The sequence below is a fragment of the Zingiber officinale genome, chromosome 8A (assembly GCF_018446385.1).
Source record: "Zingiber officinale cultivar Zhangliang chromosome 8A, Zo_v1.1, whole genome shotgun sequence".
In the NCBI taxonomy this organism is placed as follows: Eukaryota; Viridiplantae; Streptophyta; class Magnoliopsida; order Zingiberales; family Zingiberaceae; genus Zingiber; species Zingiber officinale.
In genome coordinates this window covers 107,218,991-107,231,003 of record NC_056000.1, presented here as the reverse complement: position 1 = coordinate 107,231,003, position 12,013 = coordinate 107,218,991, and the positions used below count along the sequence as shown (strand labels likewise).

Below are 12,013 nucleotides of genomic sequence, written 5' to 3'. Positions count from 1 at the left end.
ATCTAACCCTAATCATCCATTTAACCAAATCATAGGAAATTCTGAATTGAGGGTTCAAACAAGATCTTCCTTTAGAAATTTAAGTCAAATAGCATTAATATCTAAAATTGAACCTAAAAACATAAGTGATGCATTAACAGAACCTGACTAGATAATTGCAATGCAAGAAGAGTTAAATCAATTTGAAAGGAGTCAAGTTTGGGATTTAGTACCTCCACCAAAAGGTAAGACAATTATAGACACCAAATGGGTATTTAGGAACAAATTAGACGATCAAGGTGAAATCCTAAGGAATAAAGCTCGTCTAGTAGCCAAGTGGTTCAGTCAAGTCGAAGGACTAGATTATGACGAGACTTATGCCTCGGTAGCCAGACTTGAATCAATTCGAATGTTGTTAGCCTAAGCAACATTTAAAGGTTTCAAGTTATATCAAATGGATGTTAAATCTGCTTTTCTAAATGGCTATATTAAGGAAGAAGTCAATGTTAGTCAACCACCCAGATTTGAGAATCTAGAAAACCCAACCTATGCATTTAAGCTAAAAAAGGCTTTATATGGACTAAAACAATCACCTAGGGCTTGGTATGAAAGACTGTCTAGTTTTCTAAAATCAAAAGGTTTAAAGAAGGACTAATTGATCCTACACTTTTTATTCAAAACTTTAATTCTGACATTTTCATAGCTCAAGTCTATGTTGACGATATTGTATTTGGCTCAACCAACTCAAAGTTCTTAAAAGAATTTGTAACTTTAATGGAAAATGAATTTGAAAGGAGTTTGGTTGGTGAATTAAACTACTTCTTAGGTCTTCAAATTATACAAACTAAAGATGGTAACTATGTACATCAAACTAAATATACAAAAGACCTTATTAAAAAGTTTGGCATGAAAAACTCCAAAGAAATTAAAACACCTATGGCAAGTAACATTAATCTTGATAGTGATGAAAATGGAAAATCTGTCGACTTAAAATTATATCAAAGCATGATAGGAAGTTTACTTTATCTGACGGCAAGCCGACCCGACATTTTATTTGCTGTCAGTATGTGCGCCCGATTTCAAACTTGTGCGAAAGAGTCCCATTTATCATTAGTTAAACGAATTATTAAATATTTAAAAGGAACTGTTAATGTAGGAATATGGTACCCTAGAACTTCGCAATTTGATTTAGTCGGGTATTCTGATTCTGATTATGCCAGGTGTAAGTTAGATAGAAAAAGTACTAGTGGAGGATGTCAATTGTTAGGATCATCTTTAGTTAGTTGGTTTAGTCGTAAGCAACAATGTGTTGCCTTATCAACCACCGAAGCCGAATACATTGCAATGGGCGAATGCGTAGCCCAATTGTTATAGATGTCACATACCTTAAAAGATTTTAATTTAAATTATAAAAATGTAAAAACCTACATTGATAATATTAGTTCAATAAATCTAACTAAAAATCCAGTTCATCACTCTAGAACCAAACATATAGAAGTAAAACATCATTTTATTAGGGATCATGTTTCAAAAGGGGACATCAAACTTCAATATATTGAATCTAAATCTAACTTAGCAGATATCTTCACTAAGCCATTACCTGAAGCAGAATTTAGTAACTTAAGATGATAATTAGGGATGTGCTTTATAGAATAGGTTCTTTTATTTTTTTTAAAAAAAATTTACTTAGTTTATTTTTCAAAGAGTATTTTTGTAAAAATCCCTCTTTCAAAATTTTAGTTTTCAAAACTCCTTCAAAATATTTTTGATTTTCTGGAGTAGCCTAGGTTCTACCGTAGAACTGCATCTTCCTATAGTTCTAGGAGCCAGCATCTCACAAGCACAGTAGGATTCCTTGTTTGATAACTTAGAATGGGTGAGATGCTTAGGACCTAGCCCTAGATTTCAGATGCTTATGTCAGTGCATCGTTATAAGTCTAGACTTTAAACAACACACATGAATCAATTTGGGTTAACTAGCTAGTGAAAACCTAGTTAGTATTAAAATACTCAAATTGACCAACCTAAGTCTATTGCTACTATCTTATGGTAGTTAGCTTTGTACAAAGGTTGGACATTTCATCATAATAACATTTTTCCTTAGTCTTTTTGCCCATGCTTGGACTTTTAGGTTGTCATCAATTCTAAGGGGAGCCTTGAACTATGCATTTTTCACATTTTTATCCTAATTTCAAATTTTTTGACAATCCTAATTTTTATTTTTCAAAATATTTATATTTTTACACTTAGTAAAATTCTTTCATATTTTTTGACTTTTAAAAATGTTCAAAATTATTTTTGAAAAATATTTTTATGTTTAAATTAAAAAAAACTTTTTACAAAATTCTTATTTTTCATATTTTTAAACTTTTAAATTTATCATCTTTGCAAAATTCAGGTAAAATATTATTCTGAAAACTTAGTAAGATCTTTTTAAAATTTGGTAAACCTTTCAAAATTACTATATCTTGAGAATCTTAATTATACTAGCTTGTTAGTGTTCTCTTTATAAACCTAGTTAATCTTTTTAAGGTGTTAATATTTTCAAACATTTGAACCAAAACGTTTTATTTACTTATTTTTTAATCACATTGAAAGTTACTTTTAGAAATTTTAACTTAGTAAAATTTTTGCTTTTTAAATATTTTTTTCAAATAACTGTTTAACTTACGAAAATTATTCTTTTCAAAATTATTTTATAGCTTTTTAACTTAGTAAAAATTTTCAAAATATTTTTAAATTTTTTGTAGCTTTTTAATTTAGTTAAAAATATTTTTGAATATCAAAATTAACTTTTTCATTTCAAGTAATTTTTGAACACTTAGTTAAAATTGTTATACATTTCAACCCTTTTGGTTTGTTGGTCTTCCCCTATTTTTGATGTGTGTCAAATGGGGAGAGATAGTAAATTCAGGAGGAGTTGTTTAACTAAGGGGAAGTATTAAAAGTTAAATTGCTTGTTTATTTAATTGTTGATTGTTGCATATTTTTAACTTAAATTTGAACCTTGGTTGTCAAAATCAAAAAGGGGGAGATTGTTGGTGCAAGTTGCACCAGAATCAAACCTAAGTTTTGATATTGTCAAAGGTTCAAGTTAAGTCTTGTTATGATGTAACAAGTTGACTGAGTGTCAGGATGTTTACTCAACCGGGAAAGACCTAGTTGGAGGCAAGGCAGGAGAAATCTTAACAGATTGTGGAACCCAGGTGCAAGTCCATGTAGGTTGAGGGGACCCAAAGCTTGGCAGTGTGATCGAGAGGTCTGGAGGACCGAAGATCAAGAGAAAAGTCCTAGGGAGCCGATCAAGGCTGAGTGAAAAGTCCAAACAAGATCTGGAGTGTCAAAGTTTGGCAGGTAGGTTGAGGTAAACAAACTGGAGGAGCGACAGTGAGGTCGGGTTCTCGAAGGGAACAACCTTAGGTTGCTGATCTAACTAAAGAAATCGGGAAGGTTTTCAAGTTGAGATCAAGACAGTTCTACTGTCTTTTATATTACTCTTGCTTTATAATATTATTGTTCTAACATCTATTTTGTAGGAGATTTTTTGTCTTAATACTGTTTTGCAGGTCCGGCTGTATCGGTCGACCGAACAGTAGTATCGGTCGACCGAACCAGGCAAAATCATAACAGCATTAGGATTAGACCAGAACAAATCAGAGTCCGATCAAAGTTTGATCGGTCGACCGAATAGTAAGATCGATCTACCAATCGATGGTGACTTAGCACTGGCCAACTCATTAGCACCGATCAGCAGAAGAAGGAAAAAAAAAGGCTGATCGGTCGACCGAACCGGAGGACCGGTCGACCGATCCAATCAGTATTAAATACAACATTAAAAGAAGATCTCAGCTAAGTATGAAGAACAGGGAAAAGATCCTGTTCGGTCGACCGAAAGGCATGATCGGTCGACCAAACCCTTAAAGAGCATTGATTGCCATGGATCGAGCCAGCGTCAGACTCCTGCCAGGAAGGAAGGGAGCGGGTTCGGTCGACTGAACAGAGGGATCGGTCGACCAAATGCCCAAGGCACCTATAAAATGAGGCTCGAAGTCTGAGGCCATCACAACTCTTCTGATCATCTAAAAAGCTCTTCTTTGCATACGGATTGTGCTACACATCTTCAACAGCTCAGCAAGTTATTCCGTCCGGAAGTACCAACCAAGCTACATCCTACGCATATGATTGTCGGTATATTTATTTTCATATTGCACTTAAATTAAAATAAGATAGTAGGAGTGTCCTATCTTATTTCAATGTACTTGTACGATCTGCTTCTTTCCGAAGATTTCGGAAAGAAGAGTTTTAGTGCTTTGCCCATCGGTGCAGTCGAGGACCACGGGCCATTGAGTAGGAGTCGAGCTGGCTCCAAACGAAGTAATGACTTTGTCTCTTTTCTTATTTCCACTGCACGATTCTGATTTAAAAAGTAAAAAAAAAGTTTTAAAAGAAGCGATATTCATCCCCTCCTCTATCGCTCACATCTGATCTATCAGAAAGGTCTCTGGATCGATGTTCTGGATAAAAATGCTCGACCCCGTTTCAGAACTCCACTAAATAAAGAAACAATAAAAATGCTCCACTAAACTCACCAAACTAGAACAACGAACTATAATGAAAAAACCCTTGGGTTGCCTCATAAGAAGCGCTTATTTTAGGTCTTTAGCTCGACCCCGTTTCAGTTAATGCAGCCTAAACCCGTGGAAGTACGACTCTCCTCCTAGGGTTAATGCTCCAGTCTACGCCTTCAGTTTCGTTCGCGTAGGACAAATGTATTTCTTGTTGCTCGCTGAAGGGGAACTCTCATGGAAACTGCACTCCTCGACTTTGTGTATGTTGATCTTGCTAGAATTGCCCTAAGAAGAGGGGTTGCAGATGGAGGAATCTGATAAATCAAACTCGATCTTTTCTTTGCCAATCTCCAAGGATAACCTGTGACTTTTTACATCGATGATGGCTCTAGCTGTGGCAAGGAATGGTATTCCAAGGATGATCGGTATCTTGGGGTCTTCCTCTATATCCAACATAATGAAATCTGTGGGAACTATACATCCACCCACTTCTACTGACACGTCTTCCACTATTCCCATTGGGTATCTGCATGAATGGTCAGCTAATTGCAGTGCCATAGTGGTCAGTTTAATGTTCTAGAGGCCCAGCTTCTTACATAAAGAGTACGGATGTAGGCTAACGCTGGCCCCCAAGTCAAAGAAAGCTCTTAGTATGAGTTCAAAACTAATTTTGCACGGTATGGAGAAACTTCCTGGATCCTGAAGTTTTGGTGGAGAATTTGTCATAAGGAGAGCGCTACAATTCTCTGTTAATGCTACGGTCTCGAAGTCGCCCTTCTGCCTCATGTTAGATAAAATACCCTTTAAGAACTTTGCAAACTTCGGCATTTGGTGCAGTGCATCTATCAATGGTACTTCTATGTAAATTTCCTTGATCTTCTTCAGGAATCGGTTGAACTCTTCATCCTTCTGGGAGGTTATCATTTTCTGAGGGAAAGGAATCGTCTGATTCTGTTGGCGAACTTGAAGAGTTTCTTCAACCTTTTTAGTAGCCTCCTCTCCATCCCTATTTTAAGTCTGATTGGGCATTAAGAGAGAGGGCTCCTTCTCTGAGTCAAGTTCCTTCTGAGTAATGATTTGGGAGTCTCCCAAAATATGTCTGCTCCTCAGCTCATGCGGTTGCAATGTTCCACTGGATTGCGGTTGCAATGTTCCACTGGATTTATATCTGGCTTCCCTAGAAATGTTCCCTGTGCTCTTGAGATGGATTGGGCTATCTAGCAATCTTGCATCTTTTGATGCTTCTCAGAATTTTCCATTCTTTGAGTTGACAGCTAGATCTCATTCTTCATCTCCTTTTGCTCTGAGAGAGTTTCTTTAAGTATCTTTTCAAGTCTGGACAATTATGAAGGTTGTTTTTAAAATTTTGTTGTCCAGCTGAGTAGTTCTGCTGCCTAGGTGAGTAGCTCTATTGTCTAGGTTGATGGCTTTGTTTTGTTGGCCCTTGATCCTGATTATTCCGATATGAGAAGTTTGGGTGATTCCTCCAACCTGGATTGTATGTATTGGAGTACGGATTATTTTACCTTTGGTTGTAGCTGACTATTACATCACACTACTCAAGTTGGTTTATCTGTGCTTGTATTGGCCCTCAGGGGCAAGTATCTTGAGCATGATCCGTACTTCCGCAAGTTTCTCAAACACAAACTATCGCATTGGCCATGTTGTTGTTGTTTCCCATGGCCTCAAACTTCTTGGTCAGAGAGTCCAACTTTGCAGACATGAGAGTCACTACATCTACGTCGAATTTCCCTGATGCTTTTATTGGGTTCCCTGAGAAAGAACCACCAGATCTTTCTGATGCCCACTGATGGTGATTCTGTGCCACATTCTCTATAATCTCTTCAGCTTCATCAAGGCTCTTGTTCATCAGTGCTCCTCCTGCTGCAGAATCGAGGATACCTTCGTGTGATAGTTGATTCCATTGTAGAAGGTGTGTAGAACCAACCATTTCTCAAGGCCATGATGGGGGCATTGTCTCAGCATACTCTTGAATCTGCCCCAGGCTTCAAATAAGGATTCTGAGTCTACCTGTTTGAAGCTTGCGATCAAGTTCCTCATGTGGGCAGTTTTGCTCGGTGGATAGAATTTTTCCAGGAATTTCTGCTCACACTGCTCCCAAGATGTAATGCTGTTTGCTGGAAGAGAATTTAGTCACTGCTTGGCTCTGTCTTTCAGGGAGAATCCAAAGAGCAATAACCTTACTGATTCTGGAGGGACTCCATTCACTTTCTTGATGCCGCAGATCTCGTAGAAAAGCTCCAAGTGGTGGTTTGGATCATCATGCAGTCCTCCTCCGAATTGATTCTACTGAACCATATGAATTACTGCAAGCTTGTTCTCAAATTTCTTAGCTTCGATTGGCGGTCGAGTGATGCTAGACCGAACTCCTCGTGCATAAGGTGTTGCATAATCCTTCAACAATTTATCAGCCATCTCTGAAGATTCCTGTGCTGCTTGGAATGCCTTCTGTAGGTTTCTTCTCCTCAGGAAAGTCCTATCAATCTCTGGATCAAACGGTAGGAGTTGTCCTGAAAGATTAGCTCTTCGCATACAAAAATAAAATATGAACTATAGTAAAGAAAAAAAATAATACTATTTTTGGTGTTTTTAATAAAAATGCAGAAAGTAAAGAAAAAAAAACAAGAGTAAAATTATTTATCTCTAAATGCAAACTAAAGGAAAGATGCAGGAAAAGAAAATAAAGTCTAGTCTAATCTAATATGACTATCACCAATGTTATAGACGCAGTCCCTGGCAATGATGCCAAAAACTTGTTACGATTCCGCAAGTGCATGGATTCGTCGTCAGTAATATAAAAGATTGTCGAACCCACAGGGACTGATTATAAGAACTAGTGATGGCACACTTAAGATTAGCTACACTATCGATGGTTGTAAGTAATCTAAGAAAGAGATTATTAAGCGAGGGATGAGAACTAGCAACAAGAAGAAATCAACCTAGTTAATGAAGAGTTCTAGGAGTTCGGTTTCATTGTGGTGGTATTGATATGTCTCATGCTATCCTATACTCATTGTCCATCGGCATGCATTCGCTGGAAGCTAAAGCAACTATCCTTGAGCACCAAACAAAGACGATCCTTATGAAATCTTGTTACGGTTAACCCTGTCACTAGAGCACCTCGGTAGATCACAAGGACATGACTCTTATTGATGTTATCAAAGATAGAATTTAGAAGCTTAGTTTGGTCTCTTACTTCCTTTTGGAGGCGTCGCCTCTACTTTCAAGGAAGTATCCTAGATGTCCGTGAACGGGTTACCCCTATCACTAGGGCCCCTCGAGTGTATGATCTAAGGTATTCCCTCTATAAGGTTGGCAATTTCTACACAATCAATCAACACGACAAAGAGATCAAGTAGTCGAAACAAAGCAAGCGAAATCATCCAATGAATATAAGCGTAACATGAGTCTTACATCAAAACCAATCCACAATTAGTCCCTCATCCAAGAATAAGGACTCTACTCCATAGACGCTGGAGAAAAACCCGAAGACATAGTAAATCTAAACATACAATCCTCAAAAGCAAAGAGAGAAAGAAGAAGTATGCTTATCCAATGATGATGAGTGATCTTCGGATCCAATCCTTTGCTTCTGGATTTGATGTGGTGATGAAAGGTCGCTGGATCGATGTTCTGGACGGCGTGGCACGACACCAGAGTGATTCTCCTCTTGACGGCTCACCTCCCGGCCCCCCCCCCCCCCCCCCCCTCTCCTCAGAAAAGGGTTAAAACCCCTTTTATAGGCTAGGGCATGGCGCGGCGGCACGACCGTGCAAGAAATGTCATAATTTCAACCCCAGCTGATTCAGTACAGAGACCAGCTAGCTCAGTTACATCAGATGCAGGCCGCTTTAGATGGTCCACACATCAGCCAGGGCAGACTAGAAGCCCCTCCAGCTACGACCAATGCGAGGATCTACGCACTCACCAGAGAGGACATAGCGAATGCCTCGACAGTTGTTACACGTCAGATCAGTATTTTACAGCAAAGTACAACTGTCTTATTCAATACTGGGGCAACCCATTCTTATATATCCAGAGCATTTGCAAAGAAATTAGCGATACCTCCAGAGGTACTCAGTAGTCAGTTTCTGACGACGTTACCTTCAGGAGAAATTATGACATCCATGCACTGGCTTAGAGCAGTGCCAGTCATTATAGCAGACAGAGAACTCTTTTGTGATCTGATAGTGCTAGATATGACTGATTATGATGTCATATTTGGAATGGACTTCCTAATCAGATACGGTGCCTCTATCGAGTGTCGTAAATAGAAAGTTGTATTCCAACCTGAAGCAGAAGTGCAGTTCGAGTACATTGGAGAACCAAAGAGAAAAGCCAAGAAATTTCTCTCAGCCCTAAAAGCACAAAGGTTAATGGATTCGGGATGTACGAGATTTTTAGCGCATGTAGTCAATGTCAGTTAGGACAAGGACCAACAGCTAGCAGAGGTCCGAGTCGTATGTGACCACCCAGCAGTCTTCCCTGAAGAGTTACCAGGCCTAGCACCAGACAGGGAGATTGAATTTGAGATAGAACTCATTCCCGGTACAAATCATATTTCCAAAGCACCCTACCGCATGGCTCCAGCAGAACTGAAGGAACTTCATTTGCAATTACAGGAGCTGCTTGACAAAGGCTTTATACGCCCTAGTCACTCACCATGGGGAGCACCTGTATTGTTCGTGAAGAAGAAGGACGGGAGCATGTGCCTGTGTATAGATTACCGGGCACTGAATCAAGTCACAATCAAGAACAGGTATCCTCTTCCCAGAATAGATGACCTGTTCGACCAGCTAAAAGGAGCAGCAGTGTTCTCTAAAATAGATCTTAGATCAGGTTATCATCAGGTGAAAGTTAAAGAAGGGGATATACCCAAAACAGCATTCAGGACTAGATACGGACATTACGAGTTCGTAGTCATGCCCTTTGGCGTGACAAATGCTCCAGCTACTTTCATGGACCTCATGAACAGAGTATTCAGGGACTACCTAGATAGATTTGTTATTGTATTTATCGATGACATTCTTATCTATTCAGGAACTCAGGAAGAACACGCAGAGCACCTGAAAATAGTATTGCAAACTCTTAAGCAGAACCAGCTGTACGCCAAGTTCACGAAATGTGAATTTTGGTTAGATCAGGTGTCCTTCCTGTGTCACATCATCTCAAAGGATGGTATCATGGTAGACCCTAGTAAAATAGAAGCGGTGAGTAACCGGAAAAGACCCAAGAATGCCAGTGAGATCAGAAGCTTTCTGGGATTAGCAGGTTATTACAGAAAATTTGTAGAGGACTTCTCCAGGATAGCCTCCCCACTGACAGCTCTCACCAGGAAGAACAGAAAATTTCAGTGGACAGAGGATTGCGAGAACAGCTTCAGCAAGCTAAAAAGGAGATTGACCAGTGCACCTATTCTAGCTCTACCAGAGAACACAGACCGCTTTGATATTTATAGTGATGCCTCTAAACTGGGACTAGGAGCAGTGCTGATGCAAGATGGCAAGGTAATCGCCTATGGCTCCAGACAACTCAAGGATTATGAGAGGAATTACCCTACTCATGACCTTGAGCTTGCAGCAGTGGTGTTCGCTCTCAAGATTTGGAGACATTACTTGTATGGAGCTCAGTGCAGAGTGTATACAGATCATCAGAGTCTGAAGTACTTCTTCACTCAGAAGGATCTGAATATGCGACAGCGCAGATGGCTAGAGCTGGTCAAGGACTACGATATAGACATCCTCTACCACCCAGGGAAAACCAATAAGGTGGCAGACGCACTTAGCAGAAAGTCTAGTGCTGCCTTACTATCCCTAACAGCCATGTCACCACCCCTACAGAAAGAGATCACAGATTTCGATCTCGAACTCATAGTTGGGCTGCTCTCTACTATGACATTAGAGTCTACCTTGCTTGGGGACATTTAGACAGCTCAGGAACAGGATCCTGAAATTCAGAAAATCAAGCAAGGTATAACAGAATCAGAAAGTGGAGAATTTAGAGTGTCCACTAGAGGGGTGTTGTACTTTGGTGACAGATTATGTGTCCCAGCTCAGGAGGAACTACGAAGAAAGATTTTAGATGAGGCTCACAAGACTCCCTATGCGATGCATCCTGGCTCCACCAAAATGTACCAGGACTTGAAGAAACGTTTTTGGTGGCCTGGGATGAAGAGAGACATCACTCGATATGTCAGCACCTGCCTAACCTGTCAGAGGGTTAAGGTAGAACATCAGAGACCAGGAGGAGTTTTGCAGCCCATTCAAATTCCAGAATGGCAGTGGGAAGATATTTCTATGGATTTCATAGTGGGACTACCCAGAACCACGAATGGTTTTGATACCATTTGGGTAATAGTTGACAGGTTAACTAAATCAACCCACTTCTTAGCTATCAAGATATCCTACTCCATGGAACAGCTAGCACAGTTGTATCTCAAGGAGATCGTTAGACTACATGGAGTCCCACGAACCATTATTTCAGACAGGGACAGTGGTTCACATCACACTTCTGGGAGTGTGTACAGTCAGCGTTGGGCACTAAGTTAAAATTTAGCACAACCTTCCATCCTCAGACAGATGGTCAGACGGAGCGGGTAAATCAGGTACTCGAAGATATGCTCCGAGCATGTGCCCTAGATTTCAGAGGAAGTTGGTGCAAATATCTGAGTTTAGCAGAATTTGCATACAACAACAGCTATCAGGCCACTATCGGTATGACACCTTACGAGGCTCTCTATAGGCGGAGGTGTAGATCCCCAATCTACTTGTATGAGAGTGGTGAACATAAAGAACTAGAACTTCAGACAGATCTAGTACCAGACACTACCGCAGCTATACAGCAGATCCGCTAGAGGATAGAGACAGCTCAGAGCCGCTAGAAAAGCTATGCTGATAAACGGTGCAGACCCCTAGAATTCTCAGTTGGGGATACAGTATTCCTCAGAGTAGCTCCCATGAAGGGGGTAATGCGTTTTGGGAAGAAGGGCAAGCTAAGTCCCAGATATGTGGGACCATACCTTATCAGCAGAAGAGTTGGCAAGGTAGCATATGAGCTAGAGCTACCCCAGGAAATGTCAGCTGTTCATAATGTATTTCATGTCTCTATGCTGAAGAAGCATATCCCAGATGCCACCCAGGTGATTGAGCCCCAGTCGGTATCAGTCCGCGAAGACCTCAGCTATGATAGTCGGCCTATTCAGATAATAGACCGAGCAGTTAAGAAATTACAGAATAAGGAGGAACCATTAGTAAAAGTTATTTGGCACAGTCACACAGCAGAAGAGGCAACATGGGAGACAGAAGCCAGTATGAGACAGAAGTACCCAGAGTTATTCTAAGTTTGAGGACGAACTTTTTATAAGGTATGGGGGATTATAACGCTCGAAAATTCTCAAAATTTATTTTAGGAATATTCTATGATTTTTATGGAATTTTAGAATATTT

General features: G+C 39.8%; 1 non-coding gene across 1 annotated transcript; it reads left to right on the top strand.

Moving 5' to 3' along the window:
* The first annotated feature begins 6,504 nt into the window (after window positions 1-6,504).
* Window positions 6,505-6,610, top strand: LOC122013160. The gene has a single exon (XR_006120496.1). It is a non-coding gene; the product is annotated as a small nucleolar RNA R71 (small nucleolar RNA).
* The last annotated feature ends 5,403 nt before the right edge of the window (window positions 6,611-12,013 follow it).